Below are 26,459 nucleotides of genomic sequence, written 5' to 3'. Positions count from 1 at the left end.
GGCAGCCAGGGCCCCTGCCTCACGGAGCGCTTGTACAGTCGTGTGGCCCCTGGGCACGGGTTCCACACATCCTGATGATGCCCAGTCCTTCATCCTTGCCGCTGATCCCTCCAGGGCTCATCCCTGCCTCCACATATAGGCTGGGCCTGCTGCCTAGAATCCCCTCTGCCTCCTGTCGGCCTTGCAAATGTATATTTGCTCTTTGGGTCTCAGCTTCATTTGAGCTCCCCCAGGAAGCCTCTGTTATCCTTGCTGGGCCAGCTGCCTCTCCTCTCTGTTTCCATTTATCTTAGCATTTGCCTTTTCTGTTTGTCTTTGAAAACATAATACAGTCTTTAGGGTCAAGTCTCAGTCTTAATCATTTCGTAGCTTCAGTTCCAAGGATAAGTCCTGCCATATAGCAGGAAACTCAAGAAATAAGTATTGCATCAAACTGAATGGACCACTGTTGTGTACCTGCTGTGTGCACTAAGCAACCTGGGCAATGGAGACGTGAGAGGCTTTAAGACACTTCCAGTCTGGTGGAAGGTAACCAGAGGCAGAGACTTTGCACCTAAGTGATAAGTGATAGATGAGCTTTAGGCAGTGCCTTCAGGGACAGGGGCAAGAAGTTGCTCAGTTGCTCAGTCATGCCGACTCTTTGCGACCCCATGGACTGCAGCACGCCAGGCTCCTCCATCCTCCACTATCTCATAGAGTTTGCTCAAACTCATGTCCATTGAGTCAGTGAGGCTCCTTTTGCCTTCAATCTTTCTCAGCATTAGGGTCTTTTCCAATGAGTTGAAGGGACAAGAAGGGAAGTAGGTAAATGCTGCCTCTAGTCTTGCTTCTTATGTCCCCTTTAGACACTCACTCCAGCCAACTTCCTGTACATTCCTTCTATAGCCTGGGACCAACTCCCTCCCTGCCTCTCCACATGCTGTCCTTCGTGCCTGTAATGATCTCAGCCCATTCAGACCCTGCCCACCCCTTCTGTCACGGTCACTGTGTCTGCTGTGTCATCCACATGCCAGTAGCCCTCATGGGCTGGCAAGGCAGGCGGGAGGGCAATGTTCATCTGAGGATCCAGGGGCTGGCCAAGCAGAACAGGGACTTTTAATTGACATTTAAATGTCAATGCGCCACATTAAATGTTACGGGTGTTTCATCACAGCTCGCAAGGAGCATAAACACATCTCCAGCTCCTTAAGAACTGCCCACATTAATCACAGATGCCCTTTGTAAGTGGAAACAAACCCAGGGCAGATGCCACACTCTAGCCAGAAGCTGGACAGCAAGGAAGTCCATCACAGATAAGAAGCCTGGCCTGGCCACTGGGCCTCTTAATATGAGAAGGATGGACAGTTAGAGAAAGAGATTTACACAGAGGGAGAATCAGAGGAAGAGGAGGGGGAGCGGTGGGGGGAGACTCAGGGAGAGGAAGGCAGAAAGGTGAGACATAGGAGACAGAGAGGAGGAAACACACAGCCGAAAACCCAGAGAGAGAGAGACACTAGGGGCTGGGGGGTGGGTGGGGAGCAGGAGGAGGGGAAGCTTAGACAGAAAGAGACAGGCAGAGAGAAAGGCAAGCTAAGACCGAAAGAGACACATTCATAGAGAGGGACACAGGGAAACTAACAGAGAGGGTGAAGAAGAGACAGCGACTGTCTGTTTACAGGAGCCAAGACACGGAAACAACCCAAAAGCCCATCAACAGGGGACCAATTTAAGAACCTGTGGCATATGTATATGTGGTATCCAATGCATGCCTGTATATGCAGTATATAAAATGGAATATTACTCAGGCACAAAAATGAGCAAAACACTGCCGTTTCCATAGATGGACCTAGAGAATATCATACTAAATGAAGTCAGACAGAGAAAAACGAATGTTACATGATATAACATGTGAAATATAAAAATAATACAAATGGATCTACTTATAAAACTGAAGCAGACTCGCAGACAGAGAAAACAAACTCATGGTTACCAAAGTGGAAAGTGTTGAGGGGGGCATGAATTAGAAGAATGAGATTAACAGATAAAAACTACTATACATGTATATAAAATAGATAAGCAACAAGGATTTACTGTTTTTAACACAGGGAGCAATTTTCAAAATCTTGTAATAACCTATAATGGAAAATAGTCTGAATATATATATATATAATATATAATATATATATATATAACTGAATCGCTTTGCTATATACCTGAAACTAACACAGTGTTGTAAATCAACTACACTTCAGTTTAAAAAAAGATAGTGACTGAGAAGCATCAACCCGCAAACGAAGATGGTTCTTACTAGACCGTCCTGGAAACTTGACTCCGGGACACCCAACAGCTGTCTGTCACCTTCACATGATCCCCAGGGGAGGGGCTGGAGGAGACGGAAACACCGGCTAACACGAGGTGGTTCCAGACATTTCCTAGTGGTTCAGCCGTTAAGACTCCACGCTGCCGCTGCAGGGGGCACGGGTTCCATCCCTGGTGGGAGAACTAAGATCCCACATGCCACAAGGTGCAGCCAAAAAACCCAAATCAAAACAAAACAGAAAGACAAAAGACATGAGGTGGTCCTGGGAGGGAGCGGGCCAGGAAATTCACAACACTGCTGTACAACATGGAAGTCCTACCGCACCCACGGGGCAGCTGAAAACTGAGGTCCAGGTCACAAGGTGAGATACTCAAGGGCACAGGCAGAATCAAGCCCAAGACTCAGGTCTTGTCTTTCCCAGGGCTTTTGCCATGAGCCAGCACACCTGTCCAGACACTCCAGCTCTCTGCCTGCTCAGATCTGAAGCCTGACCCAGGCTTCTAGCCCGGATCCAGACTGGGAGTGTTAAGTACTGGGGCATTCACAGCTTGTCACGTCAAGTTGTGGGGAAGAGCACAGAGAATTCCCTTGTGAGGCTTCCTGCTGGAAGCCCAGGGAAGAGAGGACTGGAGGGCAGGTGGCTGACCTGACAAGCTCTGTCTGCCCCACAGCAAGCTTGGCTCTTTCTGCTGCTGCCCAGTATAGGGTCCACAGGAAGAATTCAGGAACCTGCTTTATGCTGACCGCTGACTTTACTGATCAATTTAAAATTGTTGCTGCATAAACTTTCTCGTGACAAAGTAGCTGATTTACACAAAATAGACAGTTTACAGTGTAAGCCTGGAGAAGGAAATGGCACCCCACTCCAGTATTCTTGCCTGGAAAATCCCATGGATGGAGGAGCCTGGCAGGCTACAGTCCATGGGGTCGCAAAGAGTCAGACACGACTGAGCAACTTCACTCACTCATAGTGTAAGCCTATGTTGCAAGGCATATGATTGAACTACCTATGGACACCCAACTCTCCCAACTTCAGAAACACAACAGTGATCAAGAAGCTGAATGTTCCCTGGGAAATACTGCCAGCCTTATTTACAAGGATGAGGGGAAAGCAGGAGGGAACTGGGAGAGTAGAAAAGGTGGCTGGGACTGGAATGACAATATGGATGCTCTCTAGGGCTGAGGCTGAGGGGTCTACAGCTTTGGGAGCTTGCTGACTTGTGGGCATTTGTCCGTGTTTATCTGTCAGAGCTCAGACACATCTGCTTCAAGCCCCATCATTGTCTGGCAATTAAGTCCAGTTTCCCTAACTTGGACCAATTCCCTCACAGATTCGGGCCAAGAACACTGGGGATGGATGCAGAAGAGAAATGTCCAAAGTACCTTCTTCAAGGAGCCCCACCCAGAGGGGGTACTGACAATAAACAGACCCTGGCAGCATGCAATGTCCTCGGCAACAGAAGGTGGATAGACATGAAGGATTCTAAAGATGGTTGGATAGCATCACCCATTCAATGGACATGAACTTGGGCAAACTCTGGGAGATAGTGATGGACAAGGAGGCCTGGCGTACTGCAGTCCATGGGGTCACAAAAGAGACGGACACAACTTAGCGACTGGAAAAACAACAGCAACAAAAGTAAGACTCACTTGGCCAGAAGAGGAAAAGTTTAACAGAGAAGGGGATTTAGAGGCTGGACTTTGAAGGATGAATAGGAGCCTACCTCAAGGCCAAGGGGATGGGAGGGCCATCCTAATCGGCACACAGAGCAAGTGTGGTTATAAAGTTTGGGGAGCTAGGGTATGCTGTAGACAGTACTGGGGAGGAAGCCAAAACTTGACTAATATATGTAGCTGCTTTGTAGGTAATTGGACATATATGCAAATAACTAATTGTGGGTCTGTTGTGATAGCTTGAATAAGAGTAATATAAACAGCACTTTGGAGCTATAGAAGCATAATTTTGAAGACAATGAATCATTCTTTGTGGTGGTGGTTGTTTAGTTGCTAAGTTGCATTTGACTCTTTTGCGGCCCCATGGACCGGGGCCCACCAGGCTCCTCCATCCACGGGATTTCCCAGGCAAGAATACTGGAGTGGGTTGCCATTTCCTTCTCCAGGGGATCTTCCCGACCCAGGGATCGAACTCACATCTCCTGTAGTGGCAGGTGGATTTTTTTTTTTTTTTTTTTTTTTTTTTTTTTTACCACTGAGCCACCTGGGACTTCTATCAAATTTGCAAAAGGAATGTAGGTGGTAATAGAGAGAAGGTGGTTATGTCTAGGGAGACGGTCGATGCTGCCTTGAGGAGTGATGTTTAAGCTGGGATTGGGAAGGAGATTCTCAAGAGCAGATCAGACAAGATGCCCAAAGATGCTGCACGGCCCCGAGTAGACTTGCCTTCAGAAATACTTCGAATCAAAGCCTGTATGCGATTCAAGAGGACACAGGGGTCCTTTTTTCAGTGCTTTTATTTCACAGATGGAGGAACTGAGGTCCTGGGAAGAAAAGGGACTTATTCAAGGTCACTCAGCTTGTTTAGGGGCTAACAAGATACAGCTCCATACGTCAATCTGCAATTTCTGGATTTTAAACAACTCTTGGATTTATAAGCACTTTGTTTTCTTTTATTAGATTTCCATGTCAGGGCTGATGCCCTTAAGGGTTTCTGTTTGTGCTTTTCCAGCTCATTAAAACATACTAACAGACTAGGGACCATTAGAGTTTCAATTCCCTGAGTCAGCACTTGGCTGCCTCATTCAGGGAAAGGCACAGGGGGGTTAGACGGCAGCACCCAGGGTCATTCCCAGCCGGCCCCAGGGACCGCACAAGCTGACGGCCGTGCTGGCGGCTGCTCTGACAGCTGTCGGGGTCACTCTGAGCGTCCTCCTGTCACCTTGAGTGGGGTCACTCGGCCCACCCCCAGGCCAGTGTGACCTTTCTCTACAGGTGAACTTGGCATCCCACCTGTCCAATGATGCAGCTGGAAGAGACATTTCCCCCAAGGTCCCACCCAGTTTCAGCCTTCCAATCTTAAATGGCAAGGGCAGCTTAAATAGCCAGCATCTTTGATGGTGGCACTTTCCTTTCAAGTTCATCATCCCAAGCAGTTCCCTCTGTCTAGAAATGCTCTTCCTAATAACGGTCATATGACTCAAACATTGGGCTTCCCCGATGGCTCAGTGGTAAAGAATCACCTGCAGTGTAGGACTCACAGAAAGACACAGGTTCAGTCCCTGGGTCAGGAAGATCCCCTGGAGGCGAGCATGGCAAGCCAAGTACTCTTGCCTGGATAATCCCATGGACAGAGGAGCCTGGCAGGCTACAGTCCACTAGGGTTACAGAGAGCTGGACACAACTGAAGTGACGAGCATGCACGTGACTCAAACATGAGCTTCTTAAAGAGGTCCTCCCTGGCCCCCATCAGCGCGGCGTCACAGTCCTGTGACTGTCTGTCCCTGAGAGGACAGGACCCACATTGTTCACTGCCGGGGACCCAACCCCAGGGGCCAAGCCTGGCACACAGGCCCTGAGGAGATGCTTATGGCGTGAAGAACGTCAGGGAGAGTCAGGAGAGGGGAGGCAGGGAAAGCGGCAGCAGGTGGCAGAACCGCCTACCTACGGTCACTCCTCCAGACTGCACCTGTTTGATATGGCTTCACAAAGGACAGTTTTCAGGACAGAAAACTGTTGACCACAGTTTGTCCATATTCAGTCCAGAAAATACTCACCCGCCCTGACGGTGGCTAACACACTCGAGTGCTTCCTATGTGCCACGTCCTTTCAGTGCGTGAAGATGCCCCTCCTTTGGTGGATACTGGTGGAACCCTAGTTTACAGCTCAGGACAGGCACCCAGGGGTGTCGAGTCAGTCGGCCAAGATCGCACAGCCAGCAAGGGGCTGGCACAGGGGGTGGGGACTGGAGCCCAACCAGGCTGGTTGGGCTCTGAAGTCCACGTGCTTCACCTCTGCACTGCACTGCCTCTCTGGAAAGGGAAACCAATGGACCTGTTCACGTCATGACAGCTGGAATATGGAAATGCTTAGATACAAGCCCCGGTCTGTCCAAATCTGAAGGCAGGACAGCCCAGGGAATCTTTAGCAGGCAGCGTCAGCAGTTGGAATCCAGGCTACAGACTAGCAAGAATCCCCCCATGTGGCAGCTGGAGCCGACCGCAAGATGAGGGCATAGAAATCTTCTGGGGCATTAAGGGGTGTCTCCCCCACTCCCAACCAAGTGCTCCTGCCTTTCTTAATCACATCTCAGGTTCTAGAACAAATGCCCAGGGCCTCCCTCATGAAATGAGCCATCTGCAGATGGGGCTGAAAAGAGATAATCGGAAGAGACACTTCAGATTTTCAGAGCAGGCCAGCTGGCTCCAGCCTGCTTCCGGGCCCACCTGCGGCAGGCCACCCCCACCCCTTCATCTCTCTCCCTGCTGACACCACGCCCTCCCCTGGCTCGCTCTGGCCTGGGGAGCGGGGACTCCAACCACAGGGAGCGAATCTCTGAGCAGCCAGGGCAAGGGGTTGACATACTTCACGAGGGTGGGGCTGCCTGAAGCCCCGGAAGCAGTGCACAGAGCAGGACCGGGAATCTCACGAGACTGGCAGCTCGGGGACATTCTTCCTCATCCTCACCCCCTAACTGTCTCTTGCAGCTCCTCCAACAGAACTCTGGAGGGACCCTGGGACACAGCAGTATGGAGGGAGGTTTAGGGCACAGTGGTTTAGACAGACTTTCAGGACAGCCACTTGCTGTGTGACCTGAAAGTGGTCTGATGGGCCTCACTTTGCTCATCTGTCATATGGGGATAATAACACCTGCTTTATGGAGTCTTGAGAATTGAGTGTTGAGATGTGTTTCATGTGTCTAGGGTGTATTCTGTGTTCAATCAACAGGCAAGTATTAATAGTTGCTATTGTCCTGGAAAGTTCCTTGTTGGAGCAGGTCATGGAAAGTTCCTGGCTGGCTGGTCTACACTGGCCCAGCCTTTCCCTGTGCTGAGGCAAGAGACTGGATCACAGGTACCTAGAAACTGGGCTGGGTCTGAGCAGTGTTTCCATCCCGTTAGCCTTTCCTCAGTGACTTTCCGCCCCTGCTTTGTACCCCTGTTGCCCCCAAATTATAGGACAGTCTCAATAACTTGATGTTGCAGCGCATGGGCTTAGTTGCCCGGAGGCACGTGGGATCTTAGTTTCCTGACCGGGGATCAAACCCGTTGGAAGGATTCTTAACCACCGGACCACCAGAGAAGTCCTTCCCAGGGCTTTCAAAGACGCCATCCAAGTTCACTTCACGAGGACTCCATGAGGAGTCCAACAGGAACACTAACTGGGCAGCGTGGACTGCAGGACTCAGGAGTGTTTACTCCTGACATGCTGGCACTTTCCATCATCTGCCCAAGAACTGCTTGGGGCAGAGTCTTGGGGTGGAGGAACCTGGGACACAGTGCCATAATGTAGAAGCTGTGGGGCCAGACAGCCCTTGGGAGAGAGTCCTGAGGCCACTGTAGTGACAGTGTAACTCAGAGTCTCAGTTTCCTCATCTGTAAAATGGGATAATGATATCAACCTGGCAGGTGACAGAGAAGATTAAACATCAGACAGGCATGGAAGGTGCTCCACACGTTGGCTCCTTAAGTAACCTCTGTCCCTTTGGAGGGCATGGTTCCCACTTCAATCGCTCTGCCCCTACATGGTTAGATAGCATCACCAATTCAGTGGATTTGAGTGATGAATTTGAGCAAACTCTGGGAGATAGTGGAGGACAGAGAAGCCTGGCATGCTGCAGTCCATGGGGTCACAGTGATTCGGACAGGACTGGGCGACTGGACAGCAATCCCAAGTTGGGGGACTGGGTGCTGGGAAGCCAGCCCCGCAGATGCTGTTGACAATCGCTGAGCGGCACACCTGCATTAACTTAAGTAACGGCGTAGCTCAGTCTCGGCCTAATTGGTGAACCTAGGTCTGCAGACTGTTGATTGGTGGGGCAAAGAGGAGCCTGAGTACTCTTGTTCTAAGAAGATGGGGCTGGAAGGAAAGAGATTCTGCTTCGCCTGCCAGCAACGAAGGATAATTACAGCGCTTGTCAAAATAGGATGTGGAGATAGAGCCCATTCCCTGCCAGCCAGTTTCTCAAATTCCCTGGGAATCCCTGGTTTAATTAAATACCTGGTGCAAATGCTTGGCACCGGGTGTCGGCAACATCCCTGGATTAAAAATCCACCCCAGACAGGGCCCGGACGAGCACATTCCCCCTCCCCTCCCCACAGGCTCCGGGTGGTGCTGGGGAAGAGGGTGGGGACAAGAAAAAGGAGAGGAGCGTTGGGAGGAGAGGATGATTAACACAGGAAAGAAACAACCGAAGGAAGCTCCGGCTGCTGCAGAAGGGATTAAATGGAACAAGGAAAGAATTTCCCAACTGGGAATCGTGCCTGCAAAGATATTTTCTCTCTTGATTAAGAAAATAAAACTCACATCCTGAGTCTGGCCACGGGTGGTGAATCTCCATTTGGGGAGGACGGCGGAGCTGCTCAGCCCTGGTTTCTAAGATGCAGCGGCTTCATGAGGCTCATTCATCAAGCCGCCTTCCCCATTCCTCGGGCCTCAAAAGCCTCTGCCCTGTCTTTGCCACCTTGGCCCCATTTTGTACACAAGAGCCATTCTAATCCCTCTACAGAATGACTGAGCTTGGCTGCGATATTAGACAAGACTTAACTGAAATCCAGAGATGACAGCTGGAAAATTAACACCGATCATATCCTGAGTCTGGATAAGCTGGCGTGCAAAATGCAGCTTCCTCTCAGAGGCTCCCGGACCTTCCCATCTTTCTTAGTGGTCAACAATCCAGACCCCATTCTGGCTCACCTCCTATTGATTCTAGATTGGGTGTCTCAACATAGTGGCCAAGGGACTTGATCTAGATAGCGCTTAGATATATTTTCTTGCGGACACACAGTCTTCTAAAAATCAGATAATTTTGTATGACATCTGTGTAATGAAAAATCAGATGACCTGGCTGCACAGGGTCACATCCCCACAGGCCTCAGTGGTCATCTGGAACCAAGGACAGGCCATGCCCTTGCAAGCATGTGACATTAGCATATGGGACTAGAGCCTGGGCTGTGCGGGCAAGAGTCATAACGGGGCCCTCCTGCACTGCCTGTCTGCACGGCACCAGGTACTGAATCAGCTGTACGATCTCACAGGAGGCTGAGCCTGTGTTCCCCCACTCACCCGTCCATCCACTCACTCAGCACCTGTTACTAAGCACTCCCTCTGTTTCACATATTCTGCTAAACCTAGAGACAGAAGGCTAAGTAAGACAGACATCCCAGGTCCACCTCCTCCTCACTTGGAGTTTCCAGTCTGAGACCCTCTCGCTATTTGTAAGGAATTGTAGCTGGAAATGCTCCATTATGCTTTTTCTTTCTGTATTTGTTGGCTATGCTGCACAGCTTGCAAGATCTTAGTTTCCCAACTAGGGATTGAACCCTCAGCAGTGAAAGCACAGAGTCCTAACTACTGGGCAACCAGGGAATTCCCTGTAATGAACTCCCTTTCAAGACAGGCCAGCCTTCCTAGGAGGTGTCCTTCTCCCATGATGATCACTGTGCCACTGAACAGCTCAGCGGTATCACTATGTGTACAAGAGATGCATTAGCTTGCTGAAGGGCACAGGTGGGGTGGAGATCTCTCCATCACTCCAGCTCACAGACAACAGAGGGGAGAGGGCATCAGGTGGAGTTAGAAAGAATGTGGACTCCTTAGACCCGTATTTAAATCCTGGCTCAGTGCTACCTTGGGCAAGTTGCTTACCATCTCTGGGTCTTGGTTTTCATCACCTGTTAAATGGGGATAATGATAATTCCTACCTAATGAATTGGTTATGAGAAATAATATTTGCAAAGTGATTAAGACACAGTAAGAGTTCTACTTAAGGATGTGTGTGTTAGTTGCTCAGTCGTGTCCAACTCTCTGTGACCTCATGGATTGTAGCCCGTTGGGCTCCTTTGTCTGCAGAATTCTCTGGGCAAGAATACTGGAGTGGGTAGCCATGCCTTTCTCCAAGGGATCTTCCCAACCCAGGGATTGAACCCAGGTCTCCTGCATTGTAGGCAGACTCTTTATCGCCTGAGCTAAAAGGATATGATTAACAAATGCACACAAATTCTGAGACAGGGGTGCAGATCATGTGAGTTCCAAGCATCCTTCCATGATCAGGGTTATAGGAATCATGTGCAAAACAGAGCTGTCCTTCCCAGGGCTGCTGTATTATACAGGACGTGCTGGACAAGGGTGTTGGACCCAGTACTGGGCCACACGAAGGACTCATCCAGGTTTTCTTTCTTCATCTCTCCCTCTGGCACACACTGGCAGCTTCATGCTTCGGTGTGTGGCCTCAGCACACCCTTGGGACGAGTTCCCTGCATATCAAACAGCCTGGAGCTGAAGATGATGTCATTCGCTGGGAGCTCTCCAGGGCCAGCTGGTTTTCCGAGGAGGGAGGGAGGTAGGAGGGAGGGAAAGATTGCATCTCACCACTCTCAGACGCCAGCGCGATAACCCTGCTCCTCGTTAGCACCAGCCCTGGCCTGGATAGCTCCTGACCTCTGGTCCACTTAGTCCCCTCTGCAATTCCTTCCCCACACAGCTGAGCTTTGAAAAGCATCAATGGGAACTTGCTATTCCTGCTTAAAACCATCCAGCAGCCTCCCCGCTGCCCTTAGAATAAAACTCCTTGGTACGGCCCAGAAGGCCCTGCGCGACCTGGCCATTGCTCTCCTTTTGACTCCTGCTTCCAGCATGCCCCCTCTCACTTATTGTGGTCCAACCATGACTGCCTTCCTTCTCTTCTCTCTGCATGGCCTGGAGTGGCCTTCCATCTTCTCTCAGATGTTTACACATCTGAGCCCTTTCTGTTAAGGTAGCCTGAGCACAAATGCCGCCTCTGCAAGGAGTCCTCCCGGATTTTGCCATCAAAGAGCTCTCCGGTCTCCCAGCACCACCTGCCCACGTCCCCCGTGTTGTTTCCTTTGTAGCACTTATCACTGCTCCCACTCATCTCACAGCTTCGTTACCTTGATTGCCATCTGCCCCCACCCCCTACTAGTACAGCAACTGACCACAAAACCATGAGAACACCACTTGGTTTTGCTCTTTTTGGCTCAGCTGTGTACCCTCAGCCCCTCGCACAGTGCATGGTGTTGAGATGACTCAATAAATATTCGTGAAATCAATGTGTGGCTGAATGGGTTCATTCGTTTCAGAGGTCAAGAGATGTATCCTGGTCCCTCCCAGGGACTGAGAGCACTGAGACCTCCTGTGACAAATGGCTCTAATTTTAAAAACTTCCTAAAGGCTATGAGAAGGCAGAGTCCTTGATCTATAGCACCGAGAACCCAGTCTCCCTCCAGCCCACCCAGACCTCACCATGAACAGGCACACAAAACCACCTACATGCACACGTGTGCACATGCATAAGTACACACACACACACACACACACACACACACACCCCTTTGTGCAAATAAGTGAAACTGTGTGGATGGAGGAAAAGAGAATGGATTACCAACCTGGTGAAAAGAAAATCTGGGCAACACAGATCACAGCAGAAGGGGTGTGAGCTTCCGCATCCTGCCGCCCCGCGGTGCACGCACCGCTCTCTGGTGTTCTACACCGCGTGGGGTCGAGAACAGACTGCGCGTCTAGGCACGGTATGTACCTTCAGGCAGCGCCTCCCACCCAGCACGGACAGACAAGAACATGACCTTGCATGTGGCGAAGGCCACACAGACACAGGCAGAAAGCATTACAGGAGGTGAGGCAAAGGAACATTCCAGTCTATTCCAGGGCTAAGGACGATGCAAAGCTCCAGAGAGGCTCTGACTGTGGAGCTGAAGGATAAGTGTGTGTTTTGTCTGTGTTTTGCTAGAAGACAAGAGAGAGAATAGGCAAGTAAGGAGAGGACATGAAAAAGGCATGGATGTGTCCGTGTACGTGGAGCGACTGGGCTGCAGTGGGTTGAGTGTGGTTGAGTTCATACATGATGAGAGGGGAAGAGATATGGCTGGGGAGGGAAGCTGTGGAGAGTCTTTAATCCCTGCTAAGGCACCCAGATGTCTGGAGCACAGACCTTGGGGAAACTCCAGAGCCTGCTTGACAAAGGAGAACTGTGGTCAGTCTTAAACTTTAGGAAGATTACATTAGCACAGTGCGGGGTAGGGATTGGAAGAATGTGAGTTAGAGGCAGCGAAATGCGATAAGGTGGTCATTAAGAGAGGATTAGGGCCTATTCCAGGGAAATGGTATTTTAGAGAGAAATGAGAGGATGGATTTAAGTGTAACTTAATAAGGAGACTCACAGTTCTTGGTGACCAACTAAATGCAGTGTTGAGTGAAAGGAAGGAGTTGAAGATTCCAACTACTGCGTCATCATCATCACCATCACTGTCATTACCATCTTCATTACCGTCTTCAGAATCACCACTGCTACCGTCATTGTCATCCAACACCAGCCCCCCACCATTACCGCTGTCGTCACCGTCTGTGTCGTTATCATAACCATCATCACGGTCAACACCACCGTCATGACAGTCACCACCATCGCCACCCAACACCATCACCGTCACGATATTCATCACCATCACCACCACCGTCATGACAATCACCACCATCGCCACCCAACACCATCACCATATTCATCACCATCACCACCACCGTCATGACAGTCACCACCATCGCCACCCAACACCATCACCGTCACGATATTCATCACCATCACCACCACCGTCATGACAATCACCACCATCGCCACCCAACACCATCACCGTCACGATATTCATCACCATCACCACCACCGTCATGACAATCACCACCATCGCCACCCAACACCATCACCGTCACGATATTCATCACCATCACCACCACCGTCATGACAATCACCACCATCGCCACCCAACACCATCACCATATTCATCACCATCACCACCACCGTCATGACAGTCACCACCATCGCCACCCAACACCATCACCATCACGATATTCATCACCATCACCACCACCGTCATGACAATCACCACCATCGCCACCCAACACCATCACCGTCACGATATTCATCACCATCACCACCACCGTCATGACAATCACCACCATTGCCACCCAACACCATCACCATATTCATCACCATCACCACCACCGTCATGACAATCACCACCATCACCACCCAACACCATCACCATCACGATATTCATCACCATCACCACCACCGTCATGACAATCACCACCATCGCCACCCAACACCATCACCGTCACGATATTCATCACCATCACCACCACCGTCATGACAATCACCACCATTGCCACCCAACACCATCACCATATTCATCACCATCACCACCACCGTCATGACAATCACCACCATCGCCACCCAACACCATCACCATATTCATCACCATCACCACCACCGTCATGACAATCACCACCATCGCCACCCAACACCATCACCGTCACGATATTCATCACCATCACCACCGTCATGACAGTCACCACCATCGCCACACAACACCATCACCATCACGATATTCATCACCATCACCACCACCATCATGACAATCACCACCATCACCACCCAACACCATCACCGTCACGATATTCATCACCATCACCACCACCGTCATGACAATCACCACCATCGCCACCCAACACCATCACCGTCACGATATTCATCACCATCACCACCATCGTCATTCCAGTTAACATTTAGGGGACTTGGCTGGACTTCAGACACTGTTACAGAGCTTAACTTAGGAGGAATCTTCAGATCCACCAGAGAGTCCAAAAGTCTTAAAGTGACCTACTGCTTACCTGTCTTTCCTGAACTTCCTTTCCTAGGTAAATTCTGCTATTCCAGAAAGAAATGTATTTGGATTTAGTTTTTCTTATGGTTCTCTTGAGTAGTGCAATTACATCAGTAGGTTTCGTAGCCTCCAGACACTGCCTGGCTCACGGGCCTGTTCTATAACTTGAGGAGCATTTAGGTTTCTAACCACTCGCTTTTCCTTTCTTAATGCCTCCCATGACAGTCCAGTGCTACCAGAAGCTGCACAAGACAGAAACCATGTCTGTTCTGTTCATCAGTGTATACTCACAGTGGAAGGTATAGTGGGCCTTCAGCAAGAATTTGCTGAATAAGCGTTATTTATCTCCATAAACCACTTTTCAGTGTTCATTGAGGGTTGACAAATTTCTGTGACAGAAGTGAACTCTATATTAAAAAATGAATTATCACTGTTCCAAGTTTCTTATATTTCTGTGGTTAAATATGACTTGAAAACACTGAATCAAACAAAATTAAACAGTTTTTAAAATAGCAGGACTTCTCTGAGTCGTGAATATTCTATTGTATGTTGTGAATCTCTAGGAGAAAGCTCATTATATAACATTCCTTCAGTTCATTTCAGTTCAGTCACTCAGTCATGTCCGATTCTTTGCAACTCCATGGTCTGCAGCACGCCAGGCTTCCCTGTCCATCACCAACTGCCGGAATTACCCAAACTCATGTCCATGGAGTCGGTGATGCCATCCAGCCATCTCATCCTCTGTCATCCCCTTCTCCTCCCGCCTTCAATCTTTCCCAGCATCCAGTGAGTCAGTTCTCCACATCAGGTGGCCAAAGTATTGGAGTTTCAGCTTCGGTATCAGTCCTTCCAACGGATATTCAGGACTGGCTTCCTTTGGGATGGACTGGTTGGATCTCCGTGCAATCCAAGGGACTCTCAAGAGTCTTCTCCAACACCACGGTTCAAAACCATCAATTCTTTGGCACTCAGCTGTCTTTATAGTCCACCTCTCACATCCATACATGACTACTGGAAAAACCATAGCTTTGACTAGATGGACCTTTGCTGGTAAAGTAATGTCTCTGTTTTTTACTATGCTGTCTAGGTTGGTCCTAGCTTTTCTTCCAAGGAGCAAGCGTCTTTTAATTTCATGGCTGCAGTCACCATCTGCAGTGATTTTGGAGTCCAAGAAAAGAAAGTTTCTCACTGTTTCCATTGTCTCCCCATCTATTTGCCATGAAGTGATGGGACCAGATGCCATGATCTTAGTTTTCTGAATGTTGAGCTTTAAGCCAACTTTTTCACTCTCACTTTCATCAAGAGGTTCTTTAGTTCTTCTTTGCTTTCTGCCATAAGGGTGGTGTCATCTGCATATCGGAGGTTGACATATCTCCCAACAATCTTAATTCCAACTTGTGTTTCATCCAGCCAGGCATTTCGCATGATGTACTTGGCATACAAGTTAAATAAGCAGGGTGACAATATACAGCCTTGACGTATTCCTTTCCCGATTTGGAACCAGTCTGTTGTTCCATGTCCAGCTCTAATTGTTGATTCTTGACCTGCATACAGATTTCTCAGGAGGCAGGTCAGGTAGTCTGGTATTCCCATCTCTTTCAGAATTTTCCAGTTTGTTGCGATCCACACAATCTAAGGGTTTGGCATAGTCAATAAAGCAGAAATAGATGTTTTTCTGGAGCTCTCTTGCTTTCTTGATGATCCAATGGATGTTGGAAATTTGATATCTGGTTCCTCTGCCTTTTCTAAAACCAGCTTGACCATCTGGAAGTTCACGGTTCATGTACTGTTGAAGCCTGGCTTGGAGAGTTTTGAGCATTACTTTGCTAGTGTGTGAGATGATGGCCATTGTGTTGTAGTTTGAGCATTCTTTGGCATTGCCTTTCTTTGGGATTGGAATGAATACAGACTTTTCCCAGTCCTGTGGCCACTGCTGAGTTTTCCAAATTTGTTGGCATATTGAGTGCAGCACTTTCACAGCATCATCTTTTAGGATTTGAAATAGCTCAAATGGAATTCCATCACCTCCATTAGCTTTGTTCATAGCGACGCTTCCTAAGGCCCACTTGACTTCGCATTCCAGGATGTCTGGCTCTAGGTGAGTGATCACACCATCGTGGTTATCTGGGTCATGAAGATCTTTTTTGTAGAGTTCTTCTGTGTATTCTTGCCACCTCTCCTTAATATCTTTTGCTTCTGTTAGGTCCTTACCATTTCTGTCCTTATTTAAAGATCCTTTGCATGACCTAATGTTTCAAGGAACACACTTTCAGAAACACTGGATTTAAATCAAGTGTTCAGTGATTTCATCAGAGGTAAAGCAGCTATGATTACTGCAGTTTTCCTTCATTACATTCTTAATAGTTAAGAGATGATCCATTTTATCAATTAGTTGCAGGAATGTCAGTTTCTCGTATCAGAGCAGGTTCTCTTAGCCAAGAACATCATTATGGTCTAAGGCTGGAACTAAAATCTTTTTGTATTAAAAAGAACCCAGGGAATCAAAAGATCTGAGTTATGGCAAATACTTTTTCAGGTCATGTGAGAATTTGTTTCATTCGCTTCTGACAACAGATCTCTGACATGGAGTAGAGACGGCAGGGCTTACTCTTGTGTGTGCAGAAGGCAAGCAGGAACACCAGCCCTCACACTGACCGTGAGCTCCCTGGTGTGCTGCCTGGCTTCTCTAGTCCAGCTCCTTCCGGAGGTCCCAGCATCAGGATTCTCCTGTCTAAAGAGGGACGGGATGATATAGCCTGGGGCAACCATGAAATTAGTGACTCTGAAAGCAGATTTACTGCTTTTAAATAATGATTCATAAAGAATTAGTTATACATTCAGAGGTCACTCCTAGCCATGGCAAAGCTTGCTTGGAAGCCAGTAGGTAAACAAAGTAGGTAAAGCCTCCCCACTTAAATCCGAGATCTCAAAGGGTTACACCTTTAATGTAAAGGACAATGAGAAATACATTCACACAGAAAATCTGCCTGACCTGACTTTGATGCTAGGGGTGAAGTGGAGAAGGGAGGTGACTCATGTTTCTAGAGAATTTGTAACCATATGCTTTCAATCACTTGGGTTTGTGGTCTGAAAACCTTAAGTAGAAATTTTAATTTGAAATGGTTTAGGGTTGGTATTTCTCCCAGGTGACTATAAGAAACAAGCACAGTCCTTTCTGGAGAAGTGAAATTTTAACTCATTCCTCAAAAAATTCTCAAAGATAAATTCCAAGGAAAATTCACTGTCAAAAACTGCAAAACACAGAAGAATATAAGGCACTATAATAGAGAACAAGCAGGAACAACAGATATCAAAATCAGATCAGCAAAGTTTCAGATATTAGAATTTTCATCAGACACAGAGTATGAGATGGCAATGTTCACATGTGTAAAAAAATGAGAGGTTTGAAAATATGAGTAAATAATAAGATACTATAAAATGTCTTAGGAGATTTGAGAAAGACTAATATAGAATAATCTAGAAATTAAAAACATATTTTAAACTAAAATGTAATAACCTCAGTGGATGGTTATGGATAAGTTAAAGAGCAAATGAGAAACAAGTAAAGAGAGAACTGGTAAACAATCAGGTAGATATAAATCAAGGCATCTAGAATGTAGGCTAGAAAGACAATGGAAAAAATGAAAGATGCTAAAAGATGTGGGGGATAGAGTGAGAAGGTCTAACACAGAGTAGTTGCTTATGACTATCTGGAGAGTAAACAGTTCAGTTCTAAAAGTGCAGGACTCATCACAGTCTATGACAGAGAAATACTAAAAGCAACCCGAGAGAAAAGTTACACCACCCACAAATAAAGAGCAATTAGACTAACAGCTATCTTCTCAACAACAATGGAAGCCAAAGTGTAATGAAGTAGTATTTCTGGTGAGCCAAGAGAAAAATAATTGGTCACCTGCATGCACATCCAGAGAAATTATGTTTCAAGAATGAGACAAAAAAAAGAACAAACAAACAAGATATATTTTTGGACAAATAAAAACTGAAGGTTTAACCATCAACAGATTCTCACCAAAGCATATTCTTAAAGATGTTTGCACAGTCAGAAAGAAATTAACCCAGACAGGTGGTCTGAGGAATACTAAGCAAATAATTGACCAATATGAGGGTAAATCTAAACTAATATCTACTATGTAAATTAATAATAATAGTGATTAATTTGTTGACTTAAAAAGGTAAATTACTGCTTTTAAGTAGGAAGTAGTATATCATGGCAGGCCAACTTTCCCAGGAACTAGAAAGGGAAAAAAAAAGCTGCAAAAGTAGAAAATTTGAAGATATCAAAGAGCTGTGGAAAAGAGAAGTAAGTGGACCTAAATTGCAGCAAACGAAGAGCTCTTCCTACATAAGCTGATAATTACTGATAGCTTTCTTCCCTGGGGGCATTTGTGAGTCTGGACATTAACTGAAGTTTAGCGTTGGTCCAGGGCTTCCCTGATGGCTCAGACGGTAAAGCGTCTGCCTACAATGCAGGAGACCCAGGTTCAATCCCTGGGTCGGGAAGATCCCCTGGAGAAGGAAATGGCATGTACGGAAAATCCCATGGATGGAGGAGCCTGGTAGACTATAGTCCATGGGGTCGCAAAGAGTCGGACACGACTGAGCAACTTCACTTCAGCGTTGGTCCAAGCAGAGGTTGAATGCTAGGGAAACGGAATTTAGCAGAGTTTTAATGATGGCCTGGCACGACAGACTAGAAACAACAGAAGTCAGAGATGTAAGCTGATTTTCTCTACGGGACCTTGCTCAGTGCTGAATCAGCACAGGTAACATGGATGCTGGGGAGGAAAATTGGAAAGAAAATCTCTTATGATCTCATGGTGCTTAGGAGACAGAGTCCCACTAGGCGGAGAGGACCTGACATTAAGGCCTGACTGTTTTACTCCTTTGGAGAATGAGGACACAGAATCAGCAGGGCTCTTATTCGACAGTCACACTCAAGGAACAAGGAAAAACCAGAGATGGTGGATTTAGTCTGTCAAAAACTGCAACCCACCACCGATGTTGTTCAGTCACTAAATCATGTCCAACTCTTTTACAGCCGCCTCACGGACTGTAGCCCACCAGGCTTTACTGTCCATGGGATTTTCCAGGCAAGAACACTGGAGTGGGTTGCCATTTGCTCCTCCAGGGGATCTTCCTGATCCAGGGATCAAATATGTGTCTCTTTCACTGGCAGGAGGATTCTCTACCATGGAGTCACCAGGGAAGCCTGGTTAACCCATCAATGACCCATCTCAATTTCTGACCAGGCTGAGAGACTCAGCCTTTCACCCTGTCCCCTGACAAAGGAAAGGAAGAGGCTTCTTTGATAGAATGAATCATCTAGAGCCTCCACGTTTCTTTAACACACAATGTTCAGTATACAGTCAATATTGTAAGATATGTGAAGAGGCAGGAAGAGGGAGAGAAAAGGAAGCAAACAATAGAAATGGATTCACAGGTGATCTGGATACTGTAGTCAGATAAAAACATTAACTATGATTACAGTGTTAGAGATAATAAAGGAAGTGATGGATGCAATGGAGGAAAATATGAGCCTTCTAAAGTCTACTCTCTTTCAACAGTTACCTGGAATCAACAAACAAGTACTAACTTACTAGATGGGTTTAACAGCAGACAAAACACAACAGACTACAGGATCAGTTACTGAAAGACAGAAACAACGGGAAACAGCCAAACTAAACAGGTGCTTATTACAGAGTATAAGCACCATGCGGGTCATGTCGAAGTTCAATATACACATTTTTGGAGTCCCAAAATTATCTTTGGAAAGATAATAAGCAAGGGTTTCCAAGCTTATGAAATACACTAACACTGATTCAAGAAGCCCAGTGAACGCCTCCAGTAGAATTAACACACACACACAAAATCACACCTACACATCTCACAAACTGTTAAAAACCAAAGACAAAGAGAAATTTTCCAAAGCAGTCAGTCACAGAGAAAAAAAGACAAATTCTCTTCAAAGAAACATGAATGAGTCTGTTAGCTAACGTTTCAATAAAAATGGGTGAACTTTAGAAAACATTCTTAAAATGCTGAAATTTTAAAAGTAACAAAGTACTCCTAGTATTATATGAACAACAACAACAACAAAATCCTGAAAAAAACCGGAACAAAATAAAAATATTTTCAGGCAAATGGAAATTAAAAATCAACAAAAATGTAATTTCATCAGACAAGCACTAGGGGATATACCAAAGAAATGAAAGGAAAATGATTCCTGCCAGAGACACAAAATTGTAAGAAGGAATGAAGAACACTACAAAGGAAATATTTAGGTTACTTTAAAAATCACAATATGAAAATCACAACATAGAGACTTCCCCAGTGGCCCAGTGGTTAAAAGACTCCACAATCTCAATGCAGGGTGCCTGGTTTGATTCTGGGCCAGGAATCTGGATCCCACATGATGCAGCTAAGACTGGCAGAGGCAAATAAATTTTTTTAAAAGTCACAATATATATCATATGCAGAAGTAAAAATTTTAACAACAATAGCACAACAAGCAAGAAGGGAATAATGGAACTCAATGGTTGCAAAGTTCTTCCATTGTTCAGGAAGCAGCAAAAGTCCTAACCTAAATGGGAGCTGACTGTGGCTCGGACCATGAACTCCTTATTGCCAAATTCAGACTGAAATTGAAGAAAGTAGGGAAAACCACTAGACCATTCAGGTATGACCTAAATCAAATCCCTTATGACTAGACAGTGGAATTGAGAAATAGATTTAAGCGACTAGATCTTATAGACAGAGTGCCTGATGAACTATGGATGGAGATTTGTGACACTGTACAGGAGACAGGGATCAAGACCATCCCCAAGAAAAAGAAATGTAAAAAAGCAAAATGGGTGTCTGAGGAAGCCTTACAAATAGCTGTGAAAAGAAGGGAAGCGAAAAGCAAAGGAGAAAAGGAAAGATATACCCATTTGAATGCAGAGTTCCAAAGAATAGCAAGGAGAGATAAGAAAGCCTTCCTCAGTGATCAATGCAAAGAAATAGAGGAAAATAATAGAATGGGAAAGAGTAGAGATCTCTTCAAGAAAATGAGAGATACTGAGGGAACATTTCATGCAGAGATGGGCTCAATAAAGGACAGAAATGGTATGGACCTAACAGAAGCAGAAGATATTAAGAAGAGGTGGCAATATACAGAAGAAATATACAAAGAAGATCTTCACGACCCAGATAATCACAATGGTGTGATTACTCACGTACAGCCAGATATCCTGGAATGCTAAGTCAAGTGGGCCTTAGGAAGCATCACTTTGAACAAAGCTAGTGGAGGTGATGGAATTCCAGTTGAGCTATTTCAAATCCTGAAAGACGATGCTGTGAAAGTGCTGCACTCAATATGCCAGCAAATTTGGAAAACTCAGCAGTGGCCACAGGACTGGAAAAGGTCAGTTTTCATTCCAATCCCTAAGAAAGGCAATGCCAAAGACTGTTCAAACTACCACACAATTGCACTCATCTCACATGCTAGTAAAGTAATGCTTAAAATTCTCCAAGCCAGGCTTCAGCAGTATGTGAACTGTGAACTTCCAGATGTTCAAGCTGCTTTTAGAAAAGACAGAGGAACCAGAGATCAAATTGCAAACATCCGCTGGATCATCAAAAAAGCAAGAGAGTTCCAGAAAAACATCTATTTCTGCTTTATTGACTATGCCAAAGCCTTTGATTGTGTGGATCACAATAAACTGTGGAAAATTCTGTAAGAGATGGGAATACCAGACCACCTGACCTGCCTCTTAAGAAACCTATATGCAGGTTAGGAAGCAACAGTTAGAACTGGACATGGAACAACAGACTGGTTCCAAATAGGAAAAGGAGTACATCAAGGCTGTATACTGTCACCCTGCTTATTTAACTTGTATGCAGAGTACATCATGAGAAACGCTGGGCTGGAGGAAGCATAAGCTGGAATCAAGATTGCTGGGAGAAATATCAATAACCTCAGATACGCAGATGACACCACCCTTATGGCAGAAAGTGAAGAAGAACTAAAGAGCCTCTTGATGAAAGTGAAAGAGGAGAGTGAAAAAAGTTGGCTTAAAGCTCAACATTCAGAAAACGAAGATCATGGCATCTGGTCCCATCACTTCATGGCAAATAGATGGGGAAACAGTGGAAACAGTGACAGACTTTATCTTTCTGGGCTCCAAAATCACTGCAGATGGTGATTGCAGCCATGAAATTAAAAGACGCTTACTCCTTGGAAGGAAAGTTATGACCAACCTAGACAGCATATTAAAAAGCACAGACATTACTTTGCCAACAAAGATCTGTCTAGTCAAGGCTATGGTTTTTCCAGTCGTCATGTATGGATGTGAGAGTTGGACTATAAAGAAAGCTGAGTGCTGAAGAATTGATACTTTTGAACTGTGGTGGTGGAGAAGACTCTTGAGAGTCCCTTGGACTGCAAGGAGATCCAACCAGTCCATCCTAAAGGAGATCAGTCCTGGGTGTTCATGGAAGGACTGATGTTGAAGCTGAAACTCCAGTACTTCAGCCACCTGATGCAAAGAGCTGACTCGTTTGACAAGACCCTGATGCTGGGAAAGATTGAGGGCAAGAGGAGAAGGGGACGACAGAGGATGAGATGGTTGGATGGCATCACCAACTCGATGGACATGGGTTTGGGTGGACTCTGGGAGTTGGTGATGGACAGGGAGGCCTGGAGTGCTGCGATTCATGGGGTTGCAAAGAGTCGGACACGACTGAGGGACTGAACTGAACTGAAACTGTTACAGGCTAAGAATGTACAGTGAAACTTCTAGAATAATCACTGAAAAATAATTATAGAATGTGAAACAAAAGTCAGTGCAAGAAAAATATAAAATAATAAAAATATTTGTTTAATTTCCAAAAAAGACAGGATGAAACGACAAATGGAAAACAAATAGCAAGGTGGTAGAATTAAACCCAATTATATCAGAAAGTGTATTAAATATAAATGGACTCAAAATCATAAGATAGAACTAAAATAATGAATAAAAGCATTTAAGTCTGAAAGAAGGTGTTGGAAGGGTGAAATTTTCTCTCTGTCCTGCTTGAGTTATTCAGTGCTGCATGCTTAGTCACTCAGTCTTGTCCGACTCTTTGCGACCCCATGGACTGCAGTCCACCAGGCTCCTCTGTCCACGGGAATTCTCCAGGCAAGAATATTTCGGTGGGTTGCCATGCCCTCCTCCAGAGGATCTTCCCAACCCAGGAATCGAACCCAGTTCTCCCACATTGCAAATGGATTCTTTACCTTCTGAACCACCAGGGAAACCCTTGAGTTATTTTAGCTGATCTGTTAAGGAAATTGACAAAAGACAGATTGACAGGAAAAAAACAAAATTCACATGCATGGCGATCCCCCAGAAATGAGACCCCCAAAGTGACCAAGGCAGGCTGTTTACAGATCAGTTTTAGACAAAAAACAGTTATTTTCAAGGATTTAGCAGAACAAAGGTGTCTGTGCATAGGGTAACAGACTAATGAAGAAGTAATGAGATTGGTTTACACAGCTTTCTTAGCCTTGAATTCCCCAAATCTGGTGATAAGAATGTTTTCCAACCTCCTAATATGGGGACTGCTACTGCTGCTAAGTCGCTTCAGTCATGTTCGACTCTGTGCGACCCCATAGACGGCAGCCCACCAGGCTCCCCCATCCCTGGGATTCTCCAGGCAAGAACACTGGAGTGGGTTGCCATTTCCTTCTCCAATGCATGAAAGTGAAAAGTGAAAGTGAAGTCGGTCAGATGTGTCTGACTCTTAGCGACCCCACGGACTGCAGCCTACCAGGCTCCTGCATCCACGGGATTCTCCAGTCAAGAGTACTGGAGTGGGTTGCCATTGCCTTCTCCATAATATGGGGAGGATATGTTCAAATGGGAGATTTATTTCCTGCTTTCACAGGGAAAGAAGTGGCTCAAAGTGTTGGGGTTATTTTTTAATATCTTTATTTTTGACCAGCTGTTTCCCAAATAACTTTTTTTTTTCCCCCCAAATAACTTTAATGCAGAAGAATTAACAACACATCTCGGGGGAGCCTGATCTGAATCCCAACAGCGGTAATTAGAGTCCAAGCATTATAAAAGTATAATGTCATTATTCATAAGAGTAAAGACATTAATATCAGTGAGATTCAGACCTTGTTAAGTGTGCATGCTTAAATTTCTAGAATACCCACTCAAAAAAAATCAATCTAGTGAACTCTCTATTCTGAATTCCTTTAGAAATCTTTGTCAGTTTCTCTGATTTTGACAGTTATTATTGTACAGTTACAAGATTTAGGAGAAAATTAAAACTCCTCCTAACCCAAAAATATTTACTAATGAGCTGGCTGCTTTACAATCAAGTATTACTCTCCACAGACACCATTTTCTATCTTTACTCATCTCATCCATGTCTTTGTTGGTTTTCTTCAGCTTGTTGCTCGTAGTATCAGAAAATGCAATGGAGAAAAAGGACAAATCTCTAAACAGAGCCAGATTTCAGAAAGTTAGCCAAAGAGTGGTTGGATGACTGCTCCAATCACATCTAAACTAAAAACGAAGTGGCAGAACTGAACTAGTTAATGATCAAAGCAGAGAAAACGGACAAAGATGCCAGATGTTTCAGAAGAAAATTTCATCATCTAATGATTGGAAGATACTCTTGGGAAAACTGATAAATCTCTAAAATATCTTCACAAATGCCTCTATTATCACGCTGTGAAAATCAAACACAAAATGAAGAATGTTTTGTGCTCAGACATGATTATCTCTAAAAATTTCATCCTCCCCTAAAAAAAGAAAATCAACACTTGAGAATTTCTGTTTTTAATGAAAAAACATTAGCACATTTGACAATATAACCTACATTTTGCTAACAGGAGATGAGAAAGGCTTGTTTTCAAGCTTCCAGTTTCAGTTTTTTAAAGTATGGCCCCCATTCAAACCTTTTTCCTTCACCATTTATAATGGATATTTTGACCCTTGTTTTAAGAAGACTCTCTTTAAGTGGTATTTTACTGGTATCAATTATCCTTAGAAAAGTGAAGCGTGCTTATGTCTGCTTTCTTTGACCTGAGAAGCATCTTTCTGTTTATATTTGTGTGCACGTCTTAGTTTCTTCTCCACACCAGATTGAGTCCTGACACCTTTCTGCATTTTGATAGCTGCTATGAGTCAGACACTCACTAAGTACCTCTCACGTAATCCTTCCAGCAACTCCGAGACATCTTAGATTTAGAAGCTGAGATCTGGAGAGTTTAAGTGATGAACTTGCCCAGTGCCACACAGGGAGTTGATGACTCAGTGCAATCCTCCAATGTGTCTGACTTGCAAACCAAGCTTTTAATTTCAATGCTACATTTCCTTATCCATCTTTCTCTTCCCAGGGGTCATCACAGAGCCGGCCGCATAGTAGGCGCTTAGTGAATGCTAGCACGTCTGAGTTGTGACTTAACTCGAGTCCCTGGTTCAGTGTGATATGGATGAATAGCTATTATGACCATTGTTCAGTTTGACTTTTGGGTGTATGGCTAGGAGCCCAGGTGCTATAAATCTGTAGATGGGGATGCCTCTTTGGAAGAGGCGCTGACAGTGGAGCATCTTTTCCCCATCTGGCCTTAGAGATGATACTATGTCATGGGGATGGGAGAACTGAAAGGGAGCCAGCAGGTCCTGAGCTTCTACAATGGGCCGGGTGTTGTCTGAGGTTTCCGGTGTGTTCTTGGAATCTCCTAAGAAGCCTGCAAGAGGCGTCACAATCCCACTTTTGGAGATGCACAAACTGAACCTCAGAGAGGGGAAGGCACTCGGTGAAGGCACTCTCCAAGGCAGGATGGACTACAAGCGGCAGAGCCAAGGCGCACGCTGTCCCACTGCAAACCTCTCTGCCTCTTTACGACGTTACTTTATCATCATTGTCTGGAGCATCCAAACGAGGTCAGAAAGAGGAGGAGAGAGGGGAGCTTTGCTTGGTGGTTCTGCCATTGCTAAGAAGGACAACAAGGTGCTCAGTCACCTGGGTGGCCAGAGGCAGAGGTTTCAGGAGGAGAGCTTGCTGGGGACTAGTGTTAAATAATCCAGCCCACATTTCTGGGGCAACACTCAAAGCATCATTCATTCAGTCAAGAAAGGTGAATCCCTCCCAGTGGGGTTAATGGAGACAACAGCACTTGCCGTCCAGAGCTGACTCAAAGCTGGTTTGAGCTCAGATAGACGACTCATAGAGGAACTGAGGAGCAATCGCAATAGACTCAAGAGGGCCAGGGTGAGACCTGACCAGTCCAAGAGGCCTGC

At 45.9% G+C, this 26,459-nt stretch overlaps 1 protein-coding gene and 1 non-coding gene across 5 annotated transcripts in view; one reads left to right on the top strand and one right to left on the bottom strand.

The window, feature by feature from the left end:
* The window catches only part of KCNIP1 (potassium voltage-gated channel interacting protein 1), a 403,203-nt gene that overhangs the window by 191,849 nt on the left and 184,895 nt on the right, over positions 1 to 26,459 (bottom strand). The window lies entirely within an intron of this gene.
* Positions 18,610 to 18,682, top strand: TRNAC-ACA. The gene has a single exon. It is a non-coding gene; the product is annotated as a tRNA-Cys (tRNA).

This window comes from Bubalus bubalis, chromosome 19 (assembly GCF_019923935.1).
Source record: "Bubalus bubalis isolate 160015118507 breed Murrah chromosome 19, NDDB_SH_1, whole genome shotgun sequence".
NCBI lineage: Eukaryota > Metazoa > Chordata > Mammalia > Artiodactyla > Bovidae > Bubalus > Bubalus bubalis.
This window is presented reverse-complemented; position numbering and strand designations above follow the sequence as displayed.